The 18,324-nt window shown below is 53.8% G+C and overlaps 1 protein-coding gene across 2 annotated transcripts in view; it reads right to left on the reverse strand.

Moving 5' to 3' along the window:
• Positions 1-16,332, reverse strand: part of FRMD6 (FERM domain containing 6) — a 48,976-nt gene extending 32,644 nt beyond the window's left edge. The window contains exons 1-2 of one of the 2 annotated variants that reach the window (XM_069856836.1): positions 15,857-16,332; positions 15,549-15,621 (exon numbers count right to left, since the gene is read on the reverse strand). The gene's annotated coding sequence lies outside the window, so the exon portion shown is untranslated. The remainder of the gene's footprint in view (positions 1-15,548; positions 15,622-15,856) is intronic. The other variant, XM_069856839.1, reaches the window with a different exon arrangement.
• Positions 16,333-18,324: the final 1,992 nt, after the last annotated feature.

Raw genomic sequence — 18,324 nt, forward strand, 5'->3', positions numbered from 1 at the left:
ACCCACCTGCACGCTAAAGAGATCAGCCCTCCTCTTCCACCATCCCTTGGGGTCATAAAATCTGTTTGTGGGGCTGTGTGGTGAAACAGCACCAGGCACCAGATCACAAACAACCATGGGCTGAGCTGTTCGCATCCCAGACCGGTTCCCCAAGGCATCTCACTGGAGAGGGGTCACCGCCAAGACCCATGGGGAAAGCTGGAGCGGGCACCATGCCTGCTCTTCCACCCAGGAAAGGACGAAACCCGACGACTTTAGGTTCCAATGACAAATATCATAGAATCATGGAATGATTTGGGTTGGAAGGGACCTCAAAGCCCATCCAGTTCCACCCCCTGCCATGGGCAGGGACACCTCCCAGTTGGATCAGGGTGCTGATTATCTCAGCAACCTGAATTTCAGGTTGCTGAATTTCTCACCTCTGTTGCAGCTAACACTTAATTTATCTATTTATTTACTTACATAGCTATTTATTTACTCGTTCAGCTGTGAATTAATATTGGAGGCTCAAGAGAGTTCTTGCAAATCTACAACAAGTGAGCACATGCACCTGAGGGGCTACAAAACTGCAGGGCGCTATCTCAGTACGTTTGCCAAGCTGGTGGTTTGGGTCGCTCCTTTTGCAGGGAATGCTTGTGCACATGCATAGAATCAGAGAATGGTTTGGGTTGGAAGGGACCTCAAAGCCCATCCAGTTCCACCCCACTGCCATGGGCAGGGACACCTCCCACTGGATCAGGGGCTCCAAGCCCCGTCCAACCTGGCCTTGAACCCCTCCAGGGATAGGGCAGCAACCTCTGCTCTGGGCAACCCTCAGGATACCCTTCCTCTAGCATTTGGGATGCAAGAAGGGGCCTCACCACCCCATCAGAGGCAAGCGAGGTGGCTGCGATGCTGCTCCAGGGGCAACCTCACTCTTTCAGTTCCCAGTTGCCACATTTCTAGGTGCTTGAAGGCAGAGGGTGCCTGGGTGGGAGCATCATTTCCAACACTTGCTGCCCTCCCTCCCTTCCCTGCAGCACCAGCAGCAGAGAAACGCGCTGTTTTGTTTTGGGTTTAAGGGGAATTCTCAGTGGAAACATTTCCCAGACGTGCCATTTCCCCGGGAAGCAGCAGCAGCTGTGCAGTCTCCATCCCGCGTTTCCCCAGCCAGCTCGCACACTCAATTCCCAATTAATTGGAAAAAGAAGAAAACATATTTAAACGGTGAGTCATACAGCGGCATGGCCCCGTGCCAAAATGGTCATGTCCCTTCGTGTCTGGGGTGTGCAGGGTACCCCGATGGCATGAGGGGACACCAAGGCTGGATCAGGCTTGGAGATATGCCGGGGATGAGCCTGCTCAGGGAGGACCAGATGGTTTCCATCCCAGATTCCTCCAGCATCAGCTGACATGGATGGGAGGCAGCACCCAGGCCACCCACTGTTGAGTGCTGTGGCTGCCCTGGCATCCCACCCATGGAGGAGAGGTCCAAAAGCTGTCCCCAACCTGGGTTCTACATCTCCAGGAGGAAGTTTGCTCACTTTTCAGACCCCTGCAAACTCCCCTCCCTCTCTAGGGTCCCTGGTTGTCCTTGAGCTTGGGAAAACCGGGGTGCTCGGTGCAGGCTCTGCTTTCATACCTCTGGGCATTGGCCCAGGTTGCCCAGAGCAGGGGTGGCTGCCCCATCCCTGGAGATGTTCAAGGCCAGGTTGGATGGGGCTTGGAGCCCCTGATCCAGTGGGAGGTGTCCCTGCCCATGGCAGGGGTGGGACTGGATGGGCTTCAAATTCTCTTCCAACCCAAACCATCCCATGATTTTATAGCAAAGAGGGAGAAAAAGAACAGGCTCACCCTTCCCTAAGGAACCAGTACGGGGTGGGAGAGAGCAACCACAGCTTTGGGGGACCCAGCTGGACCACCCCAAAAATGCCACAGCCCCTCTCTGCCCCAGCAGCTTCTCTACCCCTTGTTTAGGGTCCCACCCCAGCAGTGGCTGCTGCAGCCCTCACCTTCATTGCGTTTACTCTGCAGGACCTGTTCCCCTGGGCAGAGTCTTATTGATGCAAGCCCTGATCAGCAGAACCCTGATCTGCTCTCCTGCGTCCTCACATTTTCCTGACACCCCAAATAACCCTGGGAAGCTTTGGGGGTGCTGCACACGGTGGGGTTCCCACCACAAACGGCCCGTGGCAGCAGTAGGAGCCAGCACGGTTCTGCTCTCCGCTTCGCCACCTCAAGCTGGTTTTGAGCTGCATGAGCACAATAAAGCAAAACCAGCTGTGGCTACTCCCCTCCTTTCACGTGATTTCTTTTTTCCTTCCCCCTTCCATTGAATTTTTATGATCTAGGGAAATACAAGTTTAGAGAACGCTGACACCCGTTAATGTAGAGGCATGAAGTGCAGTGCCCTGACTCCCACCCATCCCAGGAGCTGGAGGAGGAATGGGGATTACAGCAGCTCCCACTGTCCCAGGGTGTGCAGGGAGCCTCTGCGCCCCAGGGCACTTCTTTCTCATGATTTTTGTTTAAGAAAAATACTTTAAATAAATGCCTAGAAGCCGGTGACGGGGAGAAATCATAGAACGGTTTCGGGCATAAGGGACCTCAAAGCCTCACACCCTTGGGGAGTGACTGCAGGAAGGGGTTTTCTGCCACCAAGCACCCAGTGAGCTGGGCAGGGGAAAGCACGCTGGAATGCAGATATATTTTGTCAAAGAATAAGAGAAAAACTGGATTAAGCTGATTTCCCACTGTCTTTCGCATCCCGGGCTGTGGCAAAGCTGCTGTTTGCATCCCTGGGGTTGTGAGTGGCACCGTGGGGACCTGGCTGGGACCCTGGCTGCTCCCCTGCACCAGCAGCGCTTGTACCTGTGAAACATGGGAGCTTTTCTAATACAGCTAAACAAACTCCTAAAATCTGCTGCGAGCCTGCATGGGTTGTGGGTGCGTGACCTCACTCTGCGGGGCTGGGGGTCCTGCAGCCCCATCCTGGCTGACCCACACACCCCATCCTGCTCCAAAGCCCAGAGCGGATGGCACAGGCACCTCCTTCATCTCCAGCCACGCTTTGTCTCTGGCGCAGGGCATCCACTTTGCACCCTTCCCTGCACAGTCACAGGCCTCAGACCCCTCGTTCTGATGGGGCTCATTCGTTTTGGTGCTTTGCATGGTGATCCCAGCTAACTAAGTCCCTTACAACAGTGTCTCCTGATTTACACCACCCCTGACATTGCGTTTGGCAGGGCAGAGCGTCCCACTCCCCTGACATAAACAGACCCTTCAGCACACGCTTGTGGCTGGCAAAGCATCTCTTTTTAGGTCACCAGTGATTAGAGAGGTGCGGCATCGCCTTAATGTCACCTAATTAATGATGGGAGCTCTGTGCTGACCCAGCACTTCACATCTACTGAGATGATGCAGAAGGATGTCTGCAAGCCCCGGGTCCAGCCATCGGCAGATGGCTTTGCATTACCAACTGGGACATCGGAGCCTTCCAGCACTGAACAGGGCTCCAGGAAAGCTGGGGAGGGGCTCTAGATCAGGGAGGGCAGGGATAGGATGAAGGGGGATGGTTTTCAGCTGAAAGAGGGGTCCAGGTCCCCTGAGCATCACTGCTGGGCTCCTCATCCCTTGTCCAGGCCCCAGGGCTGTAGGGTAGGATGGCTGTCCAGTGCACAGCCCCCCTCCACAGCTCTGCCTTCCCCACCTTTTTCTGTGATTTACCTCTGAGAAGGGAAGGATTTGTCCCATGAGAGCGGCGCACGATGGCTCTGAGCAGCCCCGGTGAGCCTGGGGGACCTCACAAGGGTGACACCAACACCAGCTGCTCTGGCTGATCACCCACAAACCAAAAATTCCCCCTAAATAAAAATGATATGTCAGAAAGCCCCAGATGATGTGCTCCGTGAGGAAAGAGCAGCAGCAGCAGCCCCTGGAGGAGCTGGTACCCCCGTGCCTGCCTCCCTCCGGGCTGTGCCAGTGGCTGGTGGCTCTGCCAGGTGTCCCTGGGGCGAAGGCTGCGCCGTCTCCCCTATCCACCCTCCCACCCGAGCAGCCAGGACGGTGCCAGGAGGCTGTGGGCATCCCCAGTTGCAGCTGAGCTCCATCAGCTCCACCACAGCCCCCATGCCAGCTTTTAGGTTTCAAGAAGAGCCTTTTCATGCTGGTACCAGTGCAGGAAGCTGGGGCAGGACATTCTCTCCCATGGTGGGACCAGCGCTCACCCATGGTGAAGAATTTCCCCTCCTTACAGCACGGCCAAGAAGAAGAACATCCCTTGGCTGAGGCTTTTTTTACTCTTTAGGGGTACAGGATGCTGCTGCAGATGTGCACCTGTCCAGCCTGTGATCCCAGTAGGCAATCACGTAAACAAAATAGAGAAAATAATGCTTACAATATATTTTTCCAAGTAGAAATCCCTATTTTACTGGTATAATCGTGCCAGTTTCCAAGGTGGAAAAGGTCTTTTCCATTTCCCCATCACTGAGCTCAGCAAACAGCCCTGCCCATGGAGCAGGATCAGTTGCTTTATCACATTCCTCTGCTTGAGTTTATGACAAGGTTGGATCTTAAGCTGTTGCGTGAAAAAATACCAAGCCTGCCCTCCTTTGCATTGGGCTTCACACCCAGCCTAAGCCGACACCGCGCCTCCTCCTGCCCCGCTCCATCCGACACCCCGATTACCCTCTGCAGCGATTGCTCAGACCTCTCCTATCAAAGACCTTGTGCTGCTCCACACCAGCTCACTCTCCGCAAGCGATGGAGAGATCCATTCACCCAGGGGCATCCCGGTGACACCGAGAAGGGGTAACACACCACTGGGACCAGCAGCATTCCATCCCCATACCACCCCATCCCTGCTGCCCTGTCCCGGCGTGGGAAGCTTCCTGCAGCAGTGCCCAGGCCAGCCGGGTGGGGTGAGCGGGAGGAGATTTAATTACACAGCACGGGGTGTTTTTCCAGTTGCAGAGGGCTGGAGGCATCCACTTGACCTGTGCCAGGTGCCATTAGTCCTGCTTGACAACTAATTGGCAATTAATAGCGTCTTTCCTGGACTCATGGAATTACAGAATGGTTTGGGCTGGAAGGGACCTTAAAGCCCATCCAGTTCCAACCTCTGCCATGGGCAGGGACACCTCCCACAGGATCAGGGGCTCCAAGCCCCATCCAACCTGGCCTTGAACCCCTCCAGGGATGGGGCAGCCACCCCTGCTCTGGGCAACCTGGGCCAGGGCCTCCCCACCCTCACAGGAAAAGATTTCTTCCTAAGATTTCATCTCAATTTCCCCTCTTGCAGCTCAAAACCATTCCCCTTTGTCCTCTCCCTGCACTCCCTGATCAAGAGCCCCTCCCCACCTTTCCTGGAGCCCCTTTCAGCACTGGAAGCTGCTTTGAGGTCTTCCCAGAGCTTTCTCTTCTCCAGGCTGAACAACCCCAAGTCTCTCAGCCTGGCCTCATAGCAGAGCTGCTCCAGCCCTCGGATCACCTTCATGGTCTCCTCCAGACTTGCTTTTACAGCTCCATGTCCTTCTTGTGCTGAGGGGTCCAGAACTGAAAGCATCTCTGTGTTGTACAAACAGGTTATGAATGTTTTGCAGATCAATTTTTTTGATGCCTTTGCATTTGCTTCCAAGTACAGTGGTGTTTTGGGGCTTGGATTATATATATTTTTTGCTATGAGCTAAAGAAGTGGGTGTTTGGGGATGCTAAAAGTAGGTAATCCCTCCCACAGCAACTCCAGCCACAGTATCAGCGAGTGCAGGGATAGGATTAAGGGAATGGTTTGAAGCTGAAAGAGGGGAGATTGAGATGAGATCCTAGGAGGAAATGTTTCCACAGCTATCCCAGCACTGGGTGAAGGTTTCAAGCCAGGGCTGAGCCCACCTGCAGTGATGCTGCTCCTGCTGCCCAGCTGGTGAAAGGCCACCAGGACATGTCTGTCTGTCCATACAAGCAGCCAGGATGTGCCAGGCTGGCCTCACCACTACTGGTAAGGCTTTAAGTGGCACAACGGAGTAGGAAAGAGCATTAAAAATAGCCTCAAATGCCAACGGGAGCAGCAGCTTAGTGCAATCGCGAAAGAGCTTGCAGACAGCATCCAGCCAGCTTAGCTTTGCTTATGCTAATCAGGGAGAAGAAGTCTGCAAACAGCTCGAGGTGAGAAGATTGGGCGGTGAGGAGCGAGCTGGGACTTTCCACCAGCAAGCAGCCAGCTCCATCCCTCTGATCTGCTCCTAGGAGCATCTGATCCCCTGTGGGTGCTGTGCCCAGGGCTCCCTTGTGCTGCTGCTGCCCTTTAGCTGTGTCTGTGGTCCCTGTTCCCTGGGTCAGGGTTAGTGGGGAGGTTTGGTGGCACCCAAGCGTCTCATACCTGCACCTCTCTGTGAAAGGTTGGGGAGCAGCTGGACAGCCAGTAAAGGGTCAAGCCATGGTCCTCTGATGACTTCAGAAATGCTCTACGTGGTTTTTTGGGGAAGGGAAGGAAACACAGGGTCATTTATTTTCATTTTCTATTTCCAGGAGCTGCTTGGGTGAGACCTCACCTGGAGCCCTGCGTCCAGCTCTGGACCCCTCAGCACAGGAAGGACATGGAGCTGCTGGAACGTATCCAGAGGAGACCAGGAAGGTGATCCAAGGGCTGGAGCACCTCTGCCGTGAGGACAGGCTGAGAGAGTTGGGGTTGCTCAGCCTGGAGAAGAGAAGGCTCCAGGGAGCCCTTAGAGCAGCTTCCAGTACCTTCCAGTGCTGAAAGGGGCTCCAGGGAAGCTGGCGAGGGGCTCTGGATCAGGGAGGGCAGGGATAGGATGAGGGGGAACAGTTTTAAGCTGCAAAAGAGGAGATTGAGATGAGATCTTGGGAAGAAATATTTTGCTGTGAGGGTGGGGAGGCCCTGGCCCAGGTTGCCCAGAGCAGGGGTGGCTGCCCCATCCCTGGAGGTGTTTGAGGCCAGGTTGGATGGGGCTTGGAGCCCCTGATCCAGCAAGTAAAAGCCATAGCAGTGACAATCCCTGCTCAGCATCACCCAGCCATTTACCTGCCTTATATTCATTGGGAGGCAAAGCTGAGGTGCTTCTTCGTAGCACAGGCTACTTTGTTATGCTCAAAGCTGAGCTCCCACACTGCCATTCCCTTTGATTTGGGAGGAGCAGATAGTTCACAGCAGCCCTGCTAATGCTGCTGGCTGCCCAGCAAGTCTCGCTCAGGGCTTACAGAGGCATCTTTAATAAGATAAGCAAGATAAAGCACATAAACGGCTCAAAATACACAAAAGAAGAGGCGATGCCGAGTGCAGTGTGAACACCTCCAGTTTTGTCTCCCTGACTCTGGGACTGGTTTTGCAATCAGATCTCCCAGCACATGAACGTACACAAAGAAACGTGGAAAACCAGCAAAGGCCACATTTTTCCCCAGCCTGAGCAATTCCCAGCAAGAGGCTGGCAAAGCCGGAGAGCAGGAAAATGTAAGTCACTTGTAAAATTGGCTGCACGATGTTGTCAGGTGCTCAGAGACCTTTCACAGGAGGGGAAAGCTATCGGGGGAAAAAATCAAAGACACATTTTTCCCCTCCCTCTGCCCAAATGCTTTGCCTTACACTGAGCAGACCCTCCTCAGAGAAACACCTCGATAAACACTTTGCCTCCCAGGCTACATGTGAACTTCTTAAAAAACTCTTCTCTGTTCTTTTGATAAATCATTTGCATTCGTGATATTAAATCAGTTATCAGGGAGCACAGTCCAGCACCGAAAGGGGCTCCAGGAAAGCTGGGGAGGGGCTCTGGATCAGGGACGGCAGGGATAGGGTGAGAGGGAACCGTTTTAAGCTGCAAGAGGGGAGATTGAGATGAGATTTTAGGAAGAAATGCTTTCCTGGCCCAGGTTGCCCAGAGCAGGGGTGGCTGCCCCATCCCTGGAGGGGTTCAAGGCCAGGCTGGATGGGGCTTGGAGCCCCTGATCCAGCAGGAGGTGTCCCTGCCCATGGCAGGGGTGGAACTGGATGGGCTTTGAGATCCCTTCCAACCCAAATCATTCTGTGATTCTATGAAAATAATCAAACTTTAATCAGCAGAACCAAATAAACAGAGATTTTTTTTTCCCAGCAGAGATGAGACCCGATTACCTCTCGGCCCTAACACATCCCATTAAATCTGCCCAGCTCCTGAAGGTCTTTCCTTCCCTCCTGTGGTGTGAAACAAGATGAAGAAGAACAAAGGGCAGGGTTGAAACAGCAGGAAAATGCATGCATTTTCCAAGTGAAATGACATTGCTTAGTTCATGGGGATAAATATTACCTCCTTGTTCCTATCTGCTTTCTTATGCCTCTGTTGCAAACTCTTGGTGCTGGAAAAAATCCTCCCCACCCAGGCGGGGAAACCAAGGCACAGCTAACCTGCTTATTAGTTGAGCTGGAGGAGCCAGCGAGCTGGCAGGATTGCAGGCAGCCTGCACACTGTGGGCAGGAGGGTGCTCCCTTTCCCCTTCCGCTTCTCCTTCCTCATCCCCAGCCCCTATCCATCCCCATCCCTATCCCCAACATCTCCTACCCCCATGCTCGTCATCTCCTGTCCCCATCATCCTCGATCCCCATCTCCATCCTTACCCCCTTTCCCATCCTTTCCTATCCCCGTTGTCTCCTATTCCCATCCCCTTTCCCATCATCTCCTCTCCCCATCATCATCCCTAATCCCACCCCCTTCAACATCTTCATTCCCATCACCATCCCCATCACCTCGTATCTGCACCCCTATCCCTATTCCTGTCCCCCTCCCCATCCCCTTCCTTGTTGGGGACAAACCCTTCCCTCCAGGAGCCACAGCAACGTTGAAGTTGAAATCTTGGGAGTTTTATCAGGTTTTTAGGTAAATCCTGGCTTTTGTTGGGAAGATGAGACTGGATGATGCTCGGGGCTCAGCCAAGCACCTGCCTTGTCTGCAGCACCCAGCACGTGGGTGACAGCCTTGCTTGGCCACTTCTCCAGGGATCAAAATTCCCGAAAGCAGAGCAAGTTGTAGAATCACAGAATAGTTTGGGTTGGAAGGGACCTCAAAGCCCATCCAGTCCCACCCCTGCCATGGGCAGGGACACCTCCCACTGGATCAGGGGCTCCAAGCCCCATCCAAGCTGGCCTTGAACCCCTCCAGGGATGGGGCAGCCACAGCTTCCCTGGGCAACCTTGGCTAGGGCCTCAGCACCATCAGCATGAAGAATTTCTTCCTAATGTCTAATCTAAATCTTTCCACCTCCAGTTTAAAGCCATTCCCCCTTGTCCATCTTTCCTGGAGCTCCTTTAGCTACTGCAAGAGCGAAACCAGCCCTGAGGACAAGCTGTGTGCAAAGCCACGGAGCATTCCTCCTCTCCCCTGCAATGCTTCACACACGTCCGTCTCAGCTAATAACTCATCGGGATGCCAAAATAACAGCCTGCACCCTTCCTGCGGCACAGGGCACGCCGGCTTCTCAGTCTGCTGGAAAATGCAAGTACTGAGAAGGGCCAGGAAACAATGGCCTGAAAAACAAGTTAAAAACTCACATTGTTTGGGTTCTTTGAAGGGCTAAACACGGGTCTCTGTCAGGAAAGAGAGCCTGGATGCTCCTACTGGGAGCAGCAAGGGTCCTGCCTGCCACCCACAGCATCAGCAGGAGACCAAGAGCTGGTGTCCTGGGTCTTCTCTGTGAGAAGCCAAGCCCAGGGGTGATGTTTTTGGGAGGGGGTGCTGGTGGCACTCATGGAATCTTGGAATGACCCACAAGGATCTTTGAGTCCAACTCCTGTCCCTGCACGCGACAACCCCAACATCCACTCAGAGTGTCCCCAGGGCATGGGGGTTTGGTTTGCCTCTCCGCTTTGAGAGGAGCAGGCGAGAAGGGGGACAGGGCTCCATGCGCAGGGAAGGGAAGAGAGGAGGAGGAAGCGAAAACTAATTAACTAATAAATGTGCTGGGTTGGCTCAGGGCAGCGGGAGAGCAATCCAGAGGGCTGACTCACTCTGAGTCAGACTGCAAAGAGTGGGTTGAAATCTGGCGCAGGAACATCTCTTGCCCCAGACACGTGGCCCAGCTGCGAGCACCAAACCCCGACCCATCAGGGCTCAAACACCCCATGGGGATCCACCTCACACAAGCAGCCCTTTCCCTCTAGGAAAGAAATTGCTTTCTTGGGGGGAAAACAAAGCCAGGCTTGCCAGGCACAAGCAGCTCACGTGCAGCGATTCCTTGGATGCAATTTCTTGTTTCTCTATTTTCACCTTAAAACTGGCCAAGTGCGGGACGGGTGGGAAATTCTCCACCACGCAGCCAAACCATGGAAGAAGACGTTACCACCAGTACAGGCATCACAAACATTAACCCCAAAGCCAGCAAGTGCATCCAGAGCTAACATGACGACCAAAGGGATGGTTTGAAGAGATGGATTGAACCCTGATAACCCTACTGAGCAGGGTAAGGGCAGTTCAGGAAAGGCAAGTGTAGAGTCCTGCACCTCAGGAGGAATAAACTCTCCACCAGTAGCAGCTGACCTGCTGGAAAGCAGCTCTGTGGAGAAGGATATGGAAAGCCTAGTGGACAACAAGCTCACCATGAGCCAGCAATGTGCCCTTGTGGCCAAGAAGGCCAATGGTGTCATAGAATCAATCACCAGGTTGGAAAAGACCCACCAGATCATCGAGTCCAACCATCACTATCAAGCACTAATCCATGTCCCTCAGTCCTGGAGTTCATGGAGAAGAATGTGGCCAGTAGAGAGGGCAAGGGGAGGGCAAGTAGGGAGGGCAAGGGAGGTTCTTTTTCCCCTGTGCTCTGCCCTAGGGAGGGTCCATCTGTATTCTTGTGCCCAGTTCTGGGCTCCCCAGCTCCAGAAAGACAAGGAAGCACCAGAGAGAGTCCAGCAGAGGCCACCACGATGATGAGGGGGCTGGAATATCTCTCTTACGAGGAAAGACTGAGAGACCTGGGTCTGTTCAGCCTGGAGAAGAGAAGGGCGAGAGGGGATCTCACCAATGCTTATGAATATCTATAGGGTAGGGACCAGGAGAAGGGTCCAGACTCCTCTCAGTGGTGCCCAGCTACAGAACAAGGGGCAACAGGCACAAACTGGACCAGAGGGAGTTCCACCTGAATGTGGGGAAAACTCCTTAACCGTGAGGGTGACAGAGAAATGGAACGGGACGCCTAGGGAGGGTGCGGAGTCTCCTTCTCTGGAGACGTTCAAACCTGCCTTGACACACTCCTGTGCAGCCTGCTGGAGGTGACCCTGCTTTAGGAGGGGTGTTGGACTGGATGAGCTCCAGAGGTGCCTTCCAACCTGACCATCCTGCAGTCCTGCGGGTAGGAAACCCCACCTCACAAAGCAACAGCCACCACAGCCGTGAGAGAAGAAGACACGACGATCGGGGCAGGGATCCCAAACACCAAACCTGAAGCTGGCTAGCACATCCAGAGCCAACGCAACGACCAAAGGGATGGGTTTGAAGGCATGGATGGAACCCTGCCGGCCTGACCGAGCAGGGACCCAGCAGGGAGGCAGTGCCGGTGCCGCCGGCCCGGCGTGTCGCTGCACGCCAGCGGGGAGGCACGGCCTTCTCCCCGGCTCCTGCGCCCCAGCTTCGCCTCGTTCCTGCTCGATGACTGGACACGATTGCTTCACTCCACAGGCCGCGGTCATGGAGCAAAGGTCCCCTTGGCCACCCGTCCCTGCTCCCCAGGCCGCTGACGCTCCCTTTGGGCGCGTGGCAAGGAGAGGGGGGCAGGTTTGGATGCAGTCGAGAGCATCAGCCAAGGCTGCGGTGGCATCACCTCCCTGCACCCCCATTTCTGAGGGGCCGTGACAGCGGTTTCAGAGGAGAGAGGGCTTCTCATAGAATTATGGAACGATCTGGGTTGGAAGGGACTTTACAGATCATCCAGTTCCACCCCTGCCCTGGGCAGGGACACCTCCCACTGGATCAGGGGCTCCAAGCCCCATCCAACCTGGCCTTGAACCCCTCCAGGGATGGGGCAGCCACCCCTGCTCTGGGCAACCTTGGCCAGGGCCTCCTCACCCTCACAGCAAAACATTTATCCCTCAGATCTCATCTCAATTTCCCCTCTTGCAGCTGAAAAACGTTCCCCCTCATCTTATCCCTGCCCTCCCTGACCAAGAGCCCCTCCCCAGCTTTCCTGGAGCCCCTTTCAGTGCTGGAAGCTGCTCTAAGGTCTCCCCGGAGCCTTCTCTTCTCCAGGCTGAACAACCCCAGCTCTCTCAGCCTGGCCTCATAGCAGAGCTGCTCCAGCCCTCGGATCATCTCCGTGGCCTCCTCTGGACTCCCCTCTCCCCCCTCTAACCTACAGGGACCAAGTTTAGGTGACTCTGTCCCGAGACGCCTGAGTTGGGTGAGAGAAGTCCCACCTCTTGCACAGGCATGAAGAAAAAGCAAGAGAGAAAAAAGTTTTGTGGTCGGGTTGTTTTTTCCCCACTCCCGGAGGCTTTGGCACAAACTTACGTACTTGTCTTTTTGTTTCATTTGTTCTTGCTCTCTCTCTCTCTCTTTTTTTTTTTGCTAAATATTTTCAACCAATGCGTTAGAGAAGTCTCTCGCCTCCTGACAAAACCCGGGCTCCCTGCCAGCACATAGTTCTGATAATTCATCCATTATTAAATGAAATCAAAGATAGGATGTTAAAAAAACCCGACCGTTTTCATCCAAAGGCAGCTGTTTACAGCTGGGCTGGGAGTTTCTTTGACTGCAGAAGGATCTCTCCAGGGAAAACCCACCCAAAACGCTCGCCCTGCTCCTCAAACTGCAAAATCTCCGTGTGGTCGTGCCAAAACTCTTGGGTCTTATGGTTTTCCTGCCTGGTTAAAAGCAATTCCCTCCCTGCTGGGCTGCTAAAAGCTCAAATTTGGGTGGATTCTGTCCCCTCCCCTGCAACCCATGGCCAGAGACAGCCTGACAGGATCAGCCGGTCCTGTCCAAACCAGAGCGAGAGGAAAATCTGATGGAGAGGGAGGGGCAGAGCAATTATAGCCTTTTCGCTTTAATAACCCTCGCTGTTTCCCCGAGTCCGTATTTACATCCTTCTCTGCACAGAAGTAGTAATTAAAGTCTCCCTGCTCAGGCCTAAACAACATCAGACCCTCCTGTTATTAAAAGCAGAGAGGCAAAGATGAAAATAAACCTCATTTTGGTGGCTGAAGAACCTCAAATCCCTCTCTATGGACTGGCTGATCAAGAGGGGCAGCAGGATTTAGGGCCACATGTCCATGCTCTGCCAGGACATCAGCAGGCTGAATGGCTTTGAGCAACCAGATCCAGTGGGAGGTGTCTCTGCTCATGGCAGGGAGTTGGAACTGGGTGGGTTTTGAGGTCCCTTCCGACCCAAACCATTCTATGATTCTACACTGCATTGGTCTTCATGGGATGCAAGGGATGAAAATCCACTTGGAAAGAGCTCTGTGCCACTGGTGCCTTCTCACTCCATTTTTTGGCTGTTTCCCCCACCCACCATGGAGCAAACAGGTCTGGGGGTCTTCAGACAAGAGCTCACAGGCAGAGCTGTGGTGGTGCAGGAGCCACTTGGCAGCAGCTTGTGCCTCACCAGAGCAGCTCAGGCCCTCCTCGCACTTTAAAGAAGCTATCAAAGAAATTGGAGAAAATTAATTATTCACTAAGACTGCTAATTAAACTGAATTCCTCTGTGAGGGCATGGAAGGAAATGAGCTGCAGAAGCTCTTAATTGTTTAAAAAGAGCCATCCTACGGGCATTCCTCCCAGGCTGCCCTGTGTTCCACCAGGTCTGGAGGAGTTTGCCAGCATCGGTGCTGGCCTCGGACTTTGCAGATGTTTTCAAAGAAGCAAAGGTCATCAGAGAGCCATAAAGTGCTCCTAAAACCTCCTCCTCAAACCGGGTGACACAATGCACCCAGCACAATGCAGGGAGTGTAGGAGGCTCCGTGGGGACCCTGGGTGAAACCAATCCAGCAGAAATAGCACCTTCCTCACACAGGCTATATCTAGATGGTCCAAGAGCTCTAGGAAGACCTCATGCTGTCCCAGGTTCAGTGCAATGTGGCACTGGCTCCTGGGTAGCCAGAAGCAGAGAGTGGGAGAGGTCTGCACTATGGGCATCCCTGGTTGCCATTGCTGAGTCACTAAGGGGTGTCCCAGAACCACATCCTGGTAAGCTCGGGGGGAGCGGGAGGACCCCCAATGCCACCAGGCCTTCAAGGAGGGGCTGAAACCACAGTGGCACAGTTAGCAAGACACTCGGTCTGCCCACACCTGTAGCCAGAAGGAAGCGTGAGCATCAGCTCCCCGAGTCAGGATGGTTTGGGCAATCTAGAGGCAACACCTGCCAAGAACATCCAAGCCATGGTTGCCGTAAATATAAAAACAAAAGCTACAGGCAGCTTAGAAGTCCAGCAATCCACAATCCCGGCTCATTTCCTGGGTTATGGTGCAAGCAGGAGCTGTTGGCAGCAACCAGCACCAGGGACGCGCCATCACTCCCATCTCGACATTAAGGCAGAGTGCTGCACCCGCTCCTCAAGAGCACCCTTGGGTGGGTGGGTGGGGAAGAGTGAGCCCTTGGAATTCTGTGTCAAGGGAACCAGCTTCCTCCTGGTGAAAAAGGTGGGAGTGGAGGTGGCCTGGGATGGCAATCCCCCAGTGGTTTCCAAGGACAGCAGTCCTCCGGTGGCTCCCAAGGACACAACCCTCTGCAGGCACCAAGGGATGGAATCCTCCAGCAGACCCCAGGCCCTCTACCCAGCTTCTCGCAGCAAGAAGCCCATGTCATGCCTTGCCCTCCCACTCCCTTCACCATTACATTCCAATATCCCTTTACTGGGACCTTCCCTTCTTGTCCAGTAGGGGTTGATGGAGAAAAACACTCTGGGATCTCACATGGCAGAGAACAAAAGGAGTTATTTTAAAACAGAGGGATTCATCTCCAAGGTCCTTCACCAAGAAGAGGGTGATGCTGTGCCAGCCTCGCTTCTCCCACGGAAATCAGTCCCAGTGCAGATGTGGTGAAATTGTGGCTGGGGAGAACATCCCCTCTGCCCCAGCCCTTCCTCCTCTGGCAGCTGCCGGGATGGGAGAAATGTGGGGCTTGGCACAGGCAACTGCTGGAGATCGTGCAAAGAAAACCATGGAAAACTGAGCAGTTCCAGCCAAAAGGCATTGCAGCCGGAGCCTGGGGTTTTCCCAAGACAGCACCATGCTCCACAAGCTTTCCTAGGGTCCTTTGCTGTTCCCAGCACAGCTCTTGTGCCAAAACACTGTGATTAAGGAAAAGTCAGCCCCAAGGAGCATGGTTGCCAGTGCTTCACAAACTGTGTCCTCCCCAGGAGAAGACAAAGCTTGATAATACCACAAGTGCTCTGAGATCTTTTTGCTGAGTTACCAGCAGCTGGAAAGCATTCACAGTCATCTGCTGCCCACAAGTAACACACAGACAAGCACGGCTCACCAGGACTGCAGCTCCTCGGCCTGAGAGCCAGCTGAGATGGCCCCTCCAGAACCAGGTCACCATCTGAACCATCTTTTCTTTCCCTCCAGCACCCCAACACCGTAAGAAACTTATTTTCCTACCTGGTGCTGGAAACATCTACAGGTCAGGTTCCTCCAGCAGCTCCATGGCAAGCTCAGGAGAATCTCAGCAGAGCTGGAAGACAAAGCCACCGAGAGAAAAGCTCAGTGTCCTTGCAGAGGTGGGATGCTTCAAGGCAGGTTCCTCCCGCACAGCCTGTGGGATCCCATCGCTCAGGAGCTGGTAGGACCGTGGGGCTCTCCACGTCCTCCTAGGCTGATGAGGCACGAAGATCCCTGGGAATTGTGCTCCGTTTGGAGGGACCTACCCTTTTTTGCCTGGTGCCCAACCCTAAAGCGCATGTTCTTACCTGCTCGGTGGAAAGTGGGGGAAGGCTCAAGCACCTTTCCAAGAAACACATGGGTCTCGGCGGGATGTGGATCTCATCCAGCTCCTCCTGCTCCTTGGCCAAACAATGGTTAGGGGAAAAGGGGGCTGCAAAGTTGCAGCAAGCTGGAGAAAAGAGGCTGGTGGTGCGGACGCTCCCCACAGCTGGTGTCTACACAGCTCTGCCAGTTGGTTAACAGTGGAGCTCTGATCAACAGGTACATTGATGTCAAGCTGGGACTTGTCTCCTCAGCGAGGAAAGGGAACAGCAGAGATTACTAAGCGATGCAGGAATGTGGTTTGTTTAATATGAGCCATCAACACAGAAGAGTAAAATAATGACAGATGTGTAATCACATTTCCTGAGTCTAAAACCATGAGATAGAGAATTTAAACACCACTTTTCCCAAGATCAAGAAGAGGAGCCGTTTGGCTAAGAACTCATTTGGTTACTAATTTCCTCGGCATTAAATCAGCTGTTTCCCCAATCTCTTGACATACTTTGCCGAAGCGCTCCAAGGACGGGGTTGCTCCCCGGCACTCTTTGATGTGAGGGTAAGCAGGGCGAGAACACGCTTTGGAAACACGGCTACGCGGGCTGCCCAAGCTGGCCTGGATCAGAGCGTTGCTTAATTGGTTTATTTTAATGAAAGATAGTGAGATAAATTTCATGTGGTTCTTTACTGGGGGAGTGGCGACTGGTGGGAGACAGAAAACAAGGGCAGGCTGAGGGGAAAATGGAGCCCTTTCCCCAGGAAAAGCCTGGTGATCACGGAAAATCAGAGTTTGCTCTGGATCAGTGTCTCCTGCAAGGCTGGTCTCTAGAAGGCATGTGACCAAGGGAGATCAGAACCAAAGCTCACCAAGACCTCTGGAGGAAATCTCTGCTCAACCTCACTCTTCACCCCCAACCGTGGCAGTTTCCTGAAGGCCACGGGTGCAGGACCTGGAGGGGAGCGAGTTACGTGCTGTCCCCGTGATGCAGATGGTGGGGAAGGGCTGGGAGGGAACGGTGTCATTTGCTTCTCAGGTTTTGCTATTTGTCTCTTAAGATCAAAAGTGGGAAAAGCACCAAGCCAAGTGAGGAAGGCACCAACAAGCACCGGAGTCACATGTAGAGGGACTCTGCTCTGCCTCTCTTCAGGATTTAGGGTCACAGAGTCATAGAATCATTACAGCTGAAAAGACCTCCAAGATCATCCAGTCCAACCATCAGCCCGACACCACCGTGCCTGCTAAAACATGTCTCCAAGTGCCATATCTGCACACTTTTTGAACCCTTCCAGGGAAGGAGACTCCACCACCGCCCTGGGCAGCCTCTGCTAGGGCTTCACCACTCTTTCAGCACAGAAATTTTTCCCAATATCCAACCTAAACCTGCCCTGGTGCAACTTGAAGCCATTTCCACTCGTCCCACCACTTGTTACATGGGAGAAGAGACCAGCACCCACATCTTCACAGGGATCCTATCTCCAGGAAACCTAGCCTGGAGTCAGTGATGTTTGCAGCTGACCCCCACACCAGCTCTCCACATCAGGACCATCTGGAAGAAGCTCCCAGACACTCATCCAGGGAGCCTGGAGAACACTAAGAGAACAACTAAGCCTCAGTAGCCCTGCGCCCTCTGCAAGCTCTGCTCCGGCCCTCCGGGAACGTGATGGGGTGCTGGATCCCAAATGTTAAGGAGAGCAGGACCCAGATGAGCAGGGAATTTACGTGGGACATCCCCATCCCAGAGACACCCTGGCAGCCAAACACCAGTAGAGGTGCCCCAAACCAGAGACTAGGGAGCTGGGAGAGTTAAAAAGGTGGTATCCAAAGGTGTGAGATCACTCTCTCAGGTTGTAGGAGACCTTGCAAGGCTGCTGCATGCCGGGGCCACTGCAGCACACAGAGAAAATGCATCCCCTGAGAGGGACCTCAGCCAGAACTGAGCTTATACATTTACTTTGTATTTGCCATCGCATCCCTGCGTTGGAAACCCTTGCTGGTATTGACAGGGCTCCTCCCTGCTCACTGCCAGAGGAAATCCACTGGCCACGTGGCTGATGTCCTTACGGACCACCGATGCTCACAGTTCCCCAGCGTGAGCTGGGAAATGGTCCTTATTCCCAATCACTTGAACACATAATGGTTCCTCCTCCAAAGGTGCCTAACGAGCAGCGTCCTCATATCCATGGCCACATCTTCCTCCTCAACTTCATCTGAGCACGTGAAGCTGAGACCTCCTGCCGTGGGAAAGGCAGCTCCATCCCCTGAATGGACTTTAATTAGCCTGACCGCCTGCCATTAACTATTCTGGTGACACCCATGGTCTAATTAACTCTTGGTTTCTCCCCAAATTTTGCAGAACCCAGGTATGGTTTGTCCCTGACCAGCAGGGCAGAGGAACGCCCAAGGCGGTGCCGGCAGAGCTCCAAGGCTGTGACTGAGGGACAAATCCCACCTTAG

The sequence above is a fragment of the Phaenicophaeus curvirostris genome, chromosome 5 (assembly GCF_032191515.1).
Source record: "Phaenicophaeus curvirostris isolate KB17595 chromosome 5, BPBGC_Pcur_1.0, whole genome shotgun sequence".
Classification (NCBI taxonomy): Eukaryota; Metazoa; Chordata; class Aves; order Cuculiformes; family Cuculidae; genus Phaenicophaeus; species Phaenicophaeus curvirostris.